Source organism: Polypterus senegalus, chromosome 11, assembly GCF_016835505.1.
Source record: "Polypterus senegalus isolate Bchr_013 chromosome 11, ASM1683550v1, whole genome shotgun sequence".
Taxonomy (NCBI): Eukaryota; Metazoa; Chordata; class Cladistia; order Polypteriformes; family Polypteridae; genus Polypterus; species Polypterus senegalus.
Genome location: NC_053164.1, coordinates 77,660,531 through 77,675,583, shown reverse-complemented (window position 1 = coordinate 77,675,583; position 15,053 = coordinate 77,660,531). Strand labels below are relative to the sequence as shown.

The 15,053-nt window shown below is 35.0% G+C and overlaps 1 protein-coding gene across 10 annotated transcripts in view; it reads right to left on the bottom strand.

Moving 5' to 3' along the window:
* The window catches only part of mark2b (MAP/microtubule affinity-regulating kinase 2b), a 290,583-nt gene that overhangs the window by 274,154 nt on the left and 1,376 nt on the right, over positions 1 to 15,053 (bottom strand). The gene's annotated exons all lie outside the window — the stretch shown is intronic.

Below are 15,053 nucleotides of genomic sequence, written 5' to 3'. Positions count from 1 at the left end.
GCTAAACACTAATATACTGTAGATTACCATGTACTTTACCAAAGGCTAAATCACTAATTACATTTTTTTCTGAAGTTAAGGGATCTTTGATAAGATCTTCAGCATTGGAATAATTTAATAATGCCACATTATTGCCTTAAATGGTTTTAAGAGCATTAACCAATATAAAAGCATAGTGGAATGCAATCAAACTCTGAATTAGATTTTTTTTTCCTTTCCAAATACATTATATTCTGTGAATAAAATAAGACTACTGGGACAGGCACTTAATCAGATAAAGCTTATGCATTTTATTTTACTGTACAGTTTATTTTTAACATTAGAAAGCTGTTTAAATTTAGATGTACTGTATATTTTAAACTTTTGACTTTTTTTCTTTTTGGATTATTTTAAACTTTTATTTACTTACAAACTTCCAAAAAACAGCAATACGTACTATTGTGTATATACTGAATTAACCAGATGAAAATGATGATCTTTCACAATACGTGTTAACAAGAGCTGGCTATAACTGTACTAAATGTTCTTTACTCAAGCATGTGACTTGAGCACATAATATTCAAGTCACCTCTTTTAGTGATTTGATAATATTTTAAAACATGTTAGTTGATAACATTCATTCAGAAATGTTTTCCCTGTAATAGCTATGTTGAACAGTAGGTAAAAAGTGAGGGGAAAAGAACTACATTAAAAAGTAAAATATTACTTATTACCATCAATGCTCATTAATAACTTCAAGGTATGGTTTTCAAAAAAAAGAAACAAAGGATAATAAACTTACAACAAATTAGACAATCATACTAAAATAATGAAAACATGCAATTAAAACGTTTCTAGACCACTGATACAAAAAAAATTGAATTTATTACTTTGCTGCTTTTGGACAGTCTCAAGAAATCAGCAACAGAATACTAGAAATCATGAGAGAACTAGATATTGGAATATTATATAACATCTAAGAAATTAAATTTGTACTGCTTGCAAATAGCAAAGTTCTGAGAGAGAACAGTCAGATGATGTTGTGGACAGATCAGAATTTAACTAGGGGCTACAACTTGGAAGACTAATATTAAACAAAGACCAAGAAATGTAGCCAAACTGGGCACTTGTAATCATAACCAAAAAGACGCAAGACACAATTCAAAGTTAGATGGCAGAAAAAGTTGTCATAAACCACTAACTCACACTCTAACAATAAAAAAAGAGAGTAAAGGGTTTTTGTTCTTGAATCCAGATGTTAAGATGACGAATATGTATAAGGCGCCAACCTTTATGCTGCCAAGGTAATAACAATAATATCAAGTTATGTACACTCCTGGTCATCAAGGCTAGCAACAGTACAGACTAGCATTATTCATTTTGCTATACCTGGAACACAAGTCATTGGCTCTTAATGTCAGCTAAAGAACCCCATTCCTCTTAACCTAGCCCCATTGGAATGTAGTTGAGGAACCTTATCTGATAAAATAATCACTAAGTGAAACCCCAGAGATGTCCCTGTGAGGCACCATCTAAATGCTTGCTCAGGGACAAAGTACCATACTAAGTGATGGGCAACATTGATAGGAAAAAGCCATCTAATTGTATCACTGTAACTGAAAAGTCATAACCTTTGTGAAGAATAAAACATGGGAAAAGTTTCTTCCTAAATCCAGTATGAAAGCTCAGAGCAACATAGAAACTTAAACTAAAGAACTGAATCTTGATCATATAAACTATAAGATCAGAATTTATAACTTCTCTGCCTTTTTATATAGTAGAAATATAGTTTGACTAAGCTATTGGAATTTTATGTTTAACACATTTTTTCTACCCATTGTCTATATCTATATATGGTTATATATCTATATACAGGTATACTTGCATATATCCCATCTTGTACTGTCATTCTGTTATACTTATATTACATTATTTGGTTTACTGCTGTAAGCATGTCTAAGTAATTTTTGAAATCCACAACTGGAACACAAAACAAAGAAAGGGTTCATAAAATGAATTGCTCTTTTCATATATTTCTAGCATCCCATAAGGAAGGTAAAACGAACCTCTTTAACATTTCCTCCAACAAAACTATCTCAGAATAGCAGAGCCCATAATGAAAACAAAATAGCATCGCAGGAGAATGCAAATTACATTTCCCCTGGTAAAATCAAAAGGGGAGATGAAATTAACTTTACCAAGAGATTCCCTGACCTTAAAAAAACCCAGTAACTACACTTAACTAATTTGTATAGGCTAAGGAACAGTTAAAAAAAAGTAATATGACAGTATCTTGACAAACCTCAATCTAAAAACAGTCTTCATGAGACAAATTATTTATTACAAAGTATTTAACAAGAGATGTGCACAGTTATATTGAGCTTTAGTTCCACAGGCACCTGAAGGAAAGAGTATGAATTTGAGCATTCTTTATGAGAAATGTAATCCAATTACTCTGTGGTTAAATCCATAAGAGGAGAAAAAGTATGTTTTTTTGCATCACCTTCCTTCTGTAATACGAAAAGAAAAAAATATATGGTTTGCGAAATGGGTGTCATATGAATATAAAATGTCATATGAAAAAAATAAATAAAAAATGCAAATCCTTACACAGGTCATGATTTTATTTTATTTTTTAATTTTGCATTGTTGCAACTTAACTACTTCCATCATCTACAGAAAAGAAAGGATAGGGGCCAGGCAATGTGCTAGATTGGAATGGTTTCTGACAAATTGGTCTGAATTTGATTGGACTATACAGGTACGACATCATTAAAACATCATTTGTATTAATTATTCAGATGTTTCTAATGCAAAAGTTAAAATTTAATAACTTATTTTTGGCAAATACACATCATAATATTATGAAATATTTTAGGACATGTATTTAGAGAAACAGAAGCAGTTGTTTTCTGACAGTCTCATACTTCTTGTAAAAGTAGTGAAAAAACGCCAAAAGTAGAACAAGCACCAAGAGAACAACAAATTGTGTATTAAATGTCAGGAAGTTTATGACCTGTAGCTTCTGTTTTCTACTTTGATAGCAAGAACAGATTTCATTAATTGAAGTGAACAACATTCGCCACAATCTTTGGCCTGCTCAATCAGCCAGCAGAGATTCCGAGGACTGACTTTGATGTCCCCTGCAGTGAGTTGAGAATGTTGTCTTCACGATGATGAAAAGTGCAACACAAAAATAAAAAGTAGGCATCTAAGCAACTAAATTAAACCCACCGATTTCTCAGTCAAGTAGGGTGCTGATTTGCACCTATCAGTGGCTTGGATCCCAGATTCAATAAATTCAATAAAAAACAATGCAGCAATTGCAGATCACATTGCGCACCAGGTACAAATCTACGCAAGGTGGGTTCACGTTGCTTGTTCTACTGAAACTACTCCAGCCTCTTTCAGAAAATCTTAAAATCATTTAATGTCCTTTTTCTCGACCTGACTTAGGCTGAAATAGTTTTACCCGTTTTGAGATATTTTCTCAAAATTGATGCCACATCACCTGTCAAACCATCCTCAGCTGAGCACTCATTTTAATGCTAAAACTGGTGAAATCAAAACTATGCAAGACCTATCGTAATGAAAGGCATTCTGACCTACTCCACCTCCTTCTTTACTTTGAAAAAGACCTTACCATAGACTAATCTCAAGTTTGGACATATTCGAAAAGAAGTATATTAAAGAGTTTTGTTATAAATCCAAAAACAACTTAAAAATAAGCAACAGAAAATTCAAGGGAATATTTGTTTTACATAGCATTATGAAGGGCATTATCAATTTTTCTTTTTAGGTTCTCAAAAAAAAAAGTTACCTTTTGAAGCATTAAAAATAAACAGTTTAATATCAACATTTTAGGTTTACCAGGAACGCATACTCCCAACCTCATTAATATTATTTCCACTGGCTACTATAATGACCAGAATGACTACATTTGAGTGTAATTACGTTATAGTCCAAATATTTTACTATAGATTTTAGTTCAATTTCTAGAATGTGCCCAAAATTTACAAATGTCAAATATGTTCAGCATTTTTGACTTGGGTAAATTTGTTTTGTTTTCCATCATTCTTAGAAATTGTCAAATCTAATGCAGAGGACTATAAAAAGGAGAATAAAGAATAATTTTAACAATTATTAACAAAATAACCATAGCTATCCTTTCATTTTAATGTCCATTAATAATTATCTAGGCAGAAAGTTACCATTAAGGGCACAGTCACCAATGCTCGGTTACCTTCATCCTCCCCTTCCTTTTATCGGTTCTTCTACCAAAGGCACGCTTCATAGATTAATTGTTACAGCAATTGTGTCAAACATGTTGCATTAAGCTGTGTTGTCAGTTTGGTGTTGCAGCCTACTGTGTATACTGTATGTTAATTTTTTTAGTACTCACAAAGTACAAGGCTTGCTTCTAGTTTTATCCTTTAAAATTTATTGTTAGCTTCTGTTCATTCTTTCAAAAGAAATAAAATATCAGAAGGGGCCAAAAACAGTGTCAATGATCCTACACCTCATATACAACACTGGTGCCTCCTCCCCAGAAACAGGGCCATGTGAGGCTGTGGTTGAGCGACGCTGTTAGGTTAAAAATAATAATAATCACAAAACACTTTAGCCATATAGGAGAACCACCAAAAGACACAAAAATATCTTTTGCAACTTGTTAAAATCACCAAACAATCTATTTCAGGGTTGAGGAATAAAATGTCAATTTCAATTTAAAATATAACAAATATTGATTTTTAAAAACAGTTTGATTTCAGAAGGTGCTATACCAAGAAAAAAGGCTGAGAACCCCAATGTTGACTAAGGGCAAAATATTTTATCTGAAAGAACTCAGTATAAATAGCAGCTATGGAAAGGACATATAATCATTTTATATTACATTACCATCTAACAGGAAAAATATATCCAATTATCAGAAAATGGCACAACTGTAATAATAGAAAGTACATCCTTTACAACAAATATATCATAGTTTACCAGGAATCATCAAAAGGCCCCAACCTTTGTAAGCACCAAATAAACACCCTAACAAACAACACCCAACCTTCAAATTCCTACAGTTAACAAAAGCTGTCTGCCTACCATATGTTTCAAAGAAGATCTGTTTGTTTCTGATGATGTGGCAATAATCCGCTTAACTATGCTGTATACAACTCTAGACTCAGTTCTGAGAGCACAGAAAAATCTGAATCCTTACAAAGTCATCCATCCATGTATTTCCCATTAAAGGAAGGTTGCAAGACACACAGCAAATATGTATTCCATACCATGTCTGAAATAATAAACTCCCTTCAGAGTATGGATCTATAATGGAATAAATTTTTAATTCAATTCTAAACTTTGGAACGACATGAAAGATGTTTACACTTGATCTCCACACAGAATATAAGAAAATAAAGAAAAAAAAATATCATGATAATAATCATCTAGAGAACAGATAATAGAATTAATGAGGTTATCAACTGCCATCCTGAGCCAGCAAAAGCATTCTGTTAAAGAAAGTATGATTAAAAGCATCTATTGTGAAAAAGGAAAAAAATAAACTATGACAAGAGTGTGTGAACAAATCTGTTGAACAAGTGGAAAAGGAACCTACCCATGCTGTTTCAGCAGTACTTCAATTAAGGTACAATAAAAAAGATCAATTTCTGCACATATACAGCTAAAAAAAAGCAATACAAATACAAAATCAGATTTTGAAATTAATTATCCTTAGCAATGCAATTGTAAAATATAAAAACCAGTGACAAAAACCTTTTAAGGAAATAACCACTTCACAGTACCTGGATGACTGCAAAAGCAGGTATCTAGGAAGTGCTACTAGAATTTTCTTAAGCAAATGTGACCACTCATGATAGATATTATCAAAACACTCTACTGTTTACTCTTTTTTTTTTTTGCTATGCATTAATAATTAGTTAAAATCTTGCATTGAACAATTGTACGCATTTCTTTGGTCAGTGCTTGGTACTTTGTACAACATGTACAATTATGGTCTCTTCTCTGTCCATTTCCTTTTAATTATCTGAATATTTTATTTTTTGCTGAATGATCAAATTTGCCACCAATTAATGAAACTTGCACAGGGCAATTTTATGGTCATAGCAAACAAAGGTTAGTAAGTATTTCAAAATTCTGTTTACTTAAGGAAATTGCAAGATGTATTTGCTAAAGTCACATCTAACCAATTCTTGAATCCAGGTTTTCACACTAGTTGTTCCTAATGAGCTAGAGTCTATTCCAGCATCTATGAATGTCAAAGAGTACACTCACACATTCTGCTACATTCTCACATGCCATGTCAGCTTAATCTTTTTTTTTTTGGTCATACAAAAATAACACAAGAACATAGAGAAAAAACAAACATTCAGAGAGCATGCAAATTTCACACAAACGCACTGTGTTGAGAACTGGACCCATATCCTTTTAACTGAAGGAATGAGACAGCACTAAATACTGTTCCACAATAGCTCTGTGTGCAATACATTGCTTTTAAAGTGTCTTTTAAGAACTCTTAAAAGTAATAATAATAATAATAATAAATTTAATTTATATTGCACTTCATATTTTAGAAATCTCAAAGTGCTACAGAGTAAAACCAAAAATAATGAAACAAGAACATCTATTTATACTTCAACAAAATATCTTTCTAAAAAGATGAGTTTTTAGATTCCGTTTAAAAACATCAGTTGACTGTGGGGCTCTCAGGTAGTCAGGGAGGGCGTTCCACAGTCTCGGCCACAGATGAAAAAGCCCTATCACCCATAGTGCGAAGCTTGGTTCTAGGGACTTGGAGAGTGTTAGTGTGTACAGAGCGGAGAGTGCGTGAGGAGGTATGTGGGGTAAGGAGTTCCTGTAAGTAAAGGGGGGCATGTCCACAGATGCACTGATGGGTGAGGAGAACAACCTTGAACTCAATTCTGAGTGGGACAGGGAGCCAGTGAAGTGAAAAGGTTTTCAGTCAACCAAAAAATCCATGTCACTAAACAATGAGCACTTATTCCAATTTCTTAGTACATTTTGCCACAACTCCACATAAAAAAATCAATCTGTAACATATACTAAGGGATAGGTAAATACTTACAGGTTTTTGGCTAATAAAGCACATGTCCTTATCTACAACTTTGTCTTTTATGAATTAAATTATTGCTTAGATTTTCCTAATGACTAAATAAGCTTATGCAGATAGCCAGTTTTAGCAGAGAGAGGATTAAAAATTACTTAAGTTAAACTATCATAATTAAACTTTACTCATGGCTAATTTCTCTAAGACAAAAAAAGGGGCAAGTGATAGTACAAAAGTGATAAAAAAAAAACATGCATCTCCCACATTCAGTATGTGAAGCAAAGGCCTTTTGTTCGTTTTGGGAGCCTTTTGTTCTTTTTGGGAGCTAGTATCAAAAGAGTAAAGAGTTAAAGTGTAACAAAACAAAGGGTTAAGTGTCCAGAATAAAATATTCAGTTACCTATGGTTTTCCAAATGTAGAGGTTCTCAGCTGTATTAGATAATGTACCGCTATCAACCTTTATATGAAAAACTCAACAGACAAGTTGGTGCGAAGACCCACACAAGCTAGAATGCGACAGAATGAATTAAAAAAGTGTTACTAATGACAACCAGCTCCTCCCTACTCATACCTCTAGTCTATATTAAACACAAATAATTAGCAGTTGCTCTGCAGAACCACTTGAATTACTCCTGGGCGGCATGCTTTCCCATTTAACCATAATCCCCTCAATGGTACTTTGCATAATTATACAGCCAAACCCAAACATTTTTAATAGGAGTCTGCTGAGCCTACTATACAACACTGCATTTTAGACATCTTGAGTATAATTTTATATTTTTAAATCTGATTATTCTAAATCTTAATATTTTTTCCAGATTCATTGTTACCTTTGACCTTTTATACAGCTGACATATAAACACATGGAAAGTGTTATAAGGCTACAGCACAAATTTAAGGAACAAAACAAGAAAAAAAAATCCAGCAAATCCACAAACTATTTTATACAAAGGATTTAATAAACCGGTATATGCTGTTACAATTTAGATTTTAGATGTCAAGATAAATAAAAAGCTAAACATGAAAATTAAACCTTTGAGGAGTTTATTCATAGCCATGATAAATGAACACAGTTTGACACTGGCAATATTGTAACCTGCAAATAAAGTGCAAAATCATAAAATGCAACATAGTAAACAACTGTGGCACATGTGGAATATTAAAGAAAGGACACAAAAACTATGTCCTGCTGGCATCCAATGGAAAAGGCTAGCAAATATAGAAAAACCACCTTTACACATATTTAAGACATGCAAGAGGAACAATGGCATTATTCTAACTTTTACCGCTATTTAATACACATTACAGCTAAAACCACCAGAGCACATGTGGTTGTCTCTGTTTTCTTCTTCCAGTAATCCTTGCTAAAGCACTAGCTTTGAGCAGTGTATTAAACGTCACCAACATCCACTTAACATAAAATATACATATCTCATAAAAACCTGAGATATGTATTTTTCCAAATAACATTAGGCTAATTACCGGAAAACACTGAGATGATGTTGGGCAGTTGGAAAAATTGTAATAACTGTTGCCAATAAAAAGTGGACCAGTGAAAAATTAATGTTTTCCTACCAATTTCCAAAATACTAATGTACTCATTTAAGCAAAATTAACAAATATTTCTAGATCACACACTATGGATATGAAAGATATAATTTAACAAAGTATGCCCTTATTCAATGTACATCAGGTAAAATCGGTGCACAGTTACCTTAATTTAACTTTGAGCATGGTTTGCTGGAATATTTGCCTACTTTATATTGTAGCCCTCACTGTAGAAAACTGTGAATGTCATGGAGGGGGGTTGTCCCTGAATAGATCGAAAGTGTGTATGACTCATTGCAGTCCAAATGATGTTGGAAGTAAAACTCGTATATTACGGACTGCTGTCAACGATTTACAAATTTCAGTATAATTTGAAAACTAGTTAGAAGACTGTAGATAACACCATATTGGGTTCACCTTGCTTTACCAGAATCTTCTTACAGGTAGTTTAACCCTAGCTACATCAAACATTTTTTTTCCAAGAAATGGTTAAATCAATGTGTGGAGACTACACTGTCAGGTCTTAATGTACCATCTTTCTCCTATATTCCAATGATATGCAATTTAAACTAAGTGGCAACTCTAAGATAATTGTAAAATTGCATGTACGATTGCATGCGAGTACCTCTGCTTTTAATAAACTAGCGATCAGTTCAAAAACAATTCCTGATTTATACTAATACTGTAGGAATACATTCTGCATCCACAAGACCGTGTAATGAAGAAAACAGGATCAAAACATGAATGGATGACTAGAGGAAAAGAACCAAACAAAAAAACGGATAACTTAGTTACCCATGGAAAAACACGGCATCAATGTAATCAATTTTGTAAGAACAAACATACTTCTCCATGAACTATCACCATCCAACAACCAATAAAGAAACACTTTTTTTTTATTCAGCCAAGAGAAAAAGATATAAAAACAAAGTTAATTTAACAACAACAAAAACAACTTTCATAGAAGATATTTTAAGAACTTTTAATGGTGGGAATGGCTTTTAATTAAAACCTTCCATGTTACTAGTTATAATAATCTAGGTGTTATACAGTGCATCTGGAAAATATTCACAGCGCATCACTTTTTCCACATTTTGTTATTTTACAGCCTTATTCCAAAATGGTTTAATTTTTTTCCTCATAATTCTACACACAACACCCCATAATGACAACGTGAAAAAAGTTTACTTGAGGTTTTTGCAAATTTATTAAAAATAAAAAAAAAAGAGAAATCACATGTACATAAGTATTCACAACCTTTGCTCAATACTTTGTCGATGCACCTTTGGCAGCAATTACAGCCTCAAATCTTTTTGAATATGATGCCACGAGCTTGGCACACCTATCCTTGGCCAGTTTTGCCCATTCCTCTTTGCAGCACCTCTCAAGCTCCATCAGGTTGGATGGGAAGCGTCGGTGCACAACCATTTTAAGATCTCTCCAGAGATTTTCAATCAGATTCAAGTCTGGGGTCTGTCTGGGCCACTCAAGGGCAGAGTGTCCTGAAGACACTCTTTTGATGTCTTGGCTGCGTGCTTAGGGTCGTTGCCCTGCTGAAAGATGAACCGTTGCCCCAGTCTGAGGTCAAGAGCGCTCTGGAGTAGGTTTTCATCCAGGATGTCTCTGTACATTGCTGCTGTCATCTTTCCCTTTATCCTGACTAGTCTCCCAGTTCCTGCTGCTGAAAAACATCCCCACAGCATGATGCTACCACCACCATGCTTCACTGTAGGGATGGTATTGGCCTAGTGATAAGCGGTGCCTGGTGTCCTCCAAAGTGACGCCTGGCATTCACACCAAAGAGTTCAATCTTTGTCTCATCAGACCAGAGAATTTAGTTTCTCATGGTCTGAGAGTCCTTCAGGTGCCTTTTGGCAAACTCCAGGCGGGCTGCCATGTGCCTTTTACTAAGGAGTGGCTTCTGTCTGGCCACTCTACCATACAGGCATGATTGGTGGATTGTTGCAGAGATGGTTGTCCTTCTGGAAGGTTCTCCTCTCTCCACAGAGGACCTCTGGAGCTCTAACAGAGTGACCATCGGGTTCTTGGTCACCTCCCTGACTAAGGCCCTTCTCCCCCGATCGCTCAGTTTAGATGGCCAGCCAGCTCTAGGAAGAGTCCTGGTGGTTTTGAACTTCTTCCACTTACGGATGATGGAGGCCACTGTGCTCATTGGGACAAAGCAGCAGAACTTTTTCTGTAACCTTCCCCAGATTTGTGCCTCGAGACAATCCTGTCTCAGAGGTCTACATACAATTCCTTTGATTTCATGCTTGGTTTGTGCTCTGACATGAACTGTCAACTGTGGGACCTTTTATAGACAGGTGTGTGCCTTTCCGGTCCAATCACTTGAATTTACCAAAGGTGGTCTCCAATTAAGCTGCAGAAACATCTAAAGGATGATCAGGGGAAATAGGATGCACCTGAGCTCAATTTTGAGCTTCATGGCAAAGGCTGTGAATACTTATGTACATGTGCTTTCTCAGTTTTTTTTTTTTTATTTTTAATAAATTTGCAAAAACATCAAGAAAACTTTTTTCACGTTGTCATTATATGGTGTTGTGTGTAGAATTCTGAGGGAAAAAATGAATTTAATTAATTTTGGAATAAGGCTGTAACATAACAAAATGTGGAAAAAGTGATGCGCTGTGAATACTTTCCGGATGAGATAGAGATATATATATATATATATATATATATATATATATATATATATATATATATATATATATATATATATAGTGGACACACACAAACACACCCACACAACAAGCACACACTAGGGCCAATTTAGAATCGCCAATCCACCTAACTTGCATGTCTTTGGACTGTGGGAGGAAACCGGAGCGCCCAGAGGAAACCCACGCAGACACGGGGAGAACATGCAAACTCCACGCAGGGAGGACCCGGGAAGTGAACCCAGGTCTCCTAACTGCGAGGCAGCAGCGCTACCACTGCGCCACCGTGCCGCCCACTGTACAGTATATATATATTTTTTTCCTAAATAATATTTGGTTGAATTAAAGTATTTCAGTTTTATTACATACAGCAGTCATCAGAACATCATCAGAACAGTACATCAGAAATATAAAAATACAGGAAACAGAAAATAATTTAAACTCTTTAGTTTGTTTAATTCTTCTTACAGTTCAAGTATATATTCTGATGTGCGAAGAATTCTACCACACAAAGTAAGCCTGTTTTACTTAGAAAACTTAGTTTTTGCAATCGTGTTTATCCAAGACAGTTGGGAGGAAATAAACTATAAATATTAAGTTTTAGTCAAACAGATTAATTTAGTCATTTTCCAAGGCCACTTCTTCCTCTACAAGTTTGCACAGATCCATAGGCAATCCCAAGACCACTAACAGCAAAACTTGAACCAATATTAATCAGTTATTTACTCATTAAACAAACCATGTAATCAACTTAATAATCCTAGATTACTCTGACTATGAACTCAATTGTAGTTTCCCCCAAACAAACACAACAACTGAAGTGGACAATCATATACATAATAGCTATGCAACACATGGAAAGACGCACTGGATGTAGGTTTTTTCTAACCAATTCTTGACATTCCGATCGATCGATCGATCGATAGATAGATATCTAAATGAATAAAAGCCAAATACCACTGACGCACTCATCACAAAATCTCCTGAACCATGAGGACTTGGGACTTGTAATCTGGAATGTAGGTTACCCTTGGCCCATAGGTGCTGACTAAGAAACGATTTTTAAAAATTTCATGGTCCAAGAGCAAAATTTCACATATTTTTTTAGACCCGTTTTTATGTCTGTCCGCTTTTCACGAGAGAACTACTTAATGGATTTACATCGGGATTTTTTTCTAGAATTTGCATGAACATTCTATTGATGTTGCGACTTTCTCATCGCACAAAGTATCATAGTTTGCTTGCAGTACCGATTCATTAGTGTGAAGCCAAGAGAGACTCATTGGGCTGCGTGGACGGGGGCAGGGCCCTCCTCACTCACGCGTCTGCCTCTGGGCTTAACCTTAACTCCGCTTAGTTAGCGAACGAAAGAACTTCTTAATTTTATTAATGCCATAGTGGCACACTACTGCAGCATAACTTTTTAGTTCCCAGAGCAAATCCAGTAGTTCAACCTTTTCATGGAGTGTTTTAAACTTCTTCTGGAGCTTAGGCACAGTGCCAGAAGCCTTAGAATGTGCAGCACGATTCAGTGACATCTTGTGCGTTTAAGAATAACAAAATAAATACAATGACAAAATGGAAAACATGAGGACTCTCAGCTGGAGTCACGTCACAGGGCAGAAATCAATCAGCAGCAAGGAGAAAAGAATAACACTCTCGGATTGGCTACTTTCACCATCCCAAACCGCGTTTCCCTCAGCAGTTACTTCCTGTTCTCTCTAAGACACAGTATTGTCACAAAAAAAAAACATAAAAAATTGTGGAGGATATTTGTGCTTTCTGATAACAATTAATAGGTTCTAAGGAAAAATCCATGAACAACTGAGTCCGCGAACCCTGAACCACAACTTCACGGGGGTCTACTGCACTTTGTTGAGCATCAATTATGTATTAACAACATTTTGCCTGTAACAGTTATGATCACAAAAAGTGTTTAAAATAAAAAAAAAATCTAAAGGAGTTAATAGCACAGAAAATGCACATAAGAGTATAATCTGTACTTGAAAGTCAATACAACAACGGATCAAAAGTGTCAAGGTCCGAAATAAAGGATGCACTGCAATAATGATCACTCATTTTTTTCTGATATTATACATATGCAACTATTGTTTCATTATGCAGTGCAATGTCAACTGCTTCGGAAAGTACTTTCAAATAAGTAGAAAAGGCAGACTGATCTTTTAACCACTTCCAAAAGTAACTAAAAGCCAGCAAGATCCTTAAATGCAATCCTCTTTTAACCATATTATTGATCTAAAACTCTTACATACAAAACACAGCTTCCACCTGCTGCTCATAATCTGATTATTTTATTATGAATACTGCGCATAGCCAAGCAGGACCTATGATGTCAAGCTTTCATGAACAATTTGAAGAGGAAGTCAAATTAGGTGAAAACAGCTTTACATGAAAGGAATAATACTGAATAATACAATTCTAAGGCCATGTTTGCATCCAGATAATACATCAAATCCATCCACTTATCTCTTCTATAGTTAATATTCTGAAAATAAAATAACTGATTTTGAATCAGATATTAATTTTCCTAACTTAATTATACAGCAACAGCTACAAAACAGAATTTTCCACCACACAAAAACCCTTTTCATTTGTTTAACATTTGCACATTTATTTTCAAATACACTCTGTATAATATAGGGTCACAAGTCAATAGACGTTTATCTTGGCAGCATTGGCTGTAAGGCATAAACCATCCCTGGGCAAGGTTCACAGCAAGCTTACTCACACAGACACACCCACACTCACTCACGCACTCACATATAGCAATTTTAAATTATCAATATGTGATCTCCATCCCTTATGTGCATGTGGTTTCTTTTCGGAACTATATAACAGCTCCACCTGAGTAATAGACCAACTGCTATAAATGTGCCTGTTGTCCACTAATATCAACTTCATCCTCTGATAACATAAACACATAATCCATTCATCCAAAAGTAAAGCATAACGTTACACAAAATTGCTTAATATTGCATAATCTGGTATAAATAAATGTGATCACCTTAACCACTTAATTCATTTTTGGGACATGAGAGACAGAACCTGTTTTAGCAACATCAGACGTAAAGGCAGAAAACCATCCTGGATGTAGCACCAATAACCATAGGGTACATTCATCAACAAAACAGTTCATAAAAACAAAAAGGCTTTGTTAACAGGCAATATACACTGAGCAAAGTTGTGACAGCAACACAGCTGCTACAATCACACACACTCGCTTGTGTGCATCTACATGTTTGCTTTTTTTAAAAGCTTCTCAGTCTTTGACTACAGTGAACAGAGAGAATAAACATTATAGACATAGCAAAAAGCACTTCCAAGCACCCTTAGGCCAAGATGGTAGTGTGCAATAGGAACTGACTGGACCACCACTAATCCTGTTTAAATGTGAATGATTTATTCCTTTTTTTTCCTCATTATGTATTTAACAAGATTAGCAAAATAGACCTGTTAACAACATTACACTACAGTAGACGTTCTGCTGAAAAAAAATAATACGCATGTATAAACAACTGCAACATACACAGCAACTATTCCAGTGCAGCAGTACGTCAAATGCCTTGACACTATCAATAAATCACTTAATGTCGTAATTAGGCAGAAATGGAGAGTTTAAGAGGTGTCTGGCTTAAGCCTTACTAATAAAGCACTGGTAGAACAAGTGTAGACGACTGACAAAAACGCCAGGAACCTTTTTAAGGGCAAACACAGCAAGGGGCACAATCGAGCTTATCACTGCAGT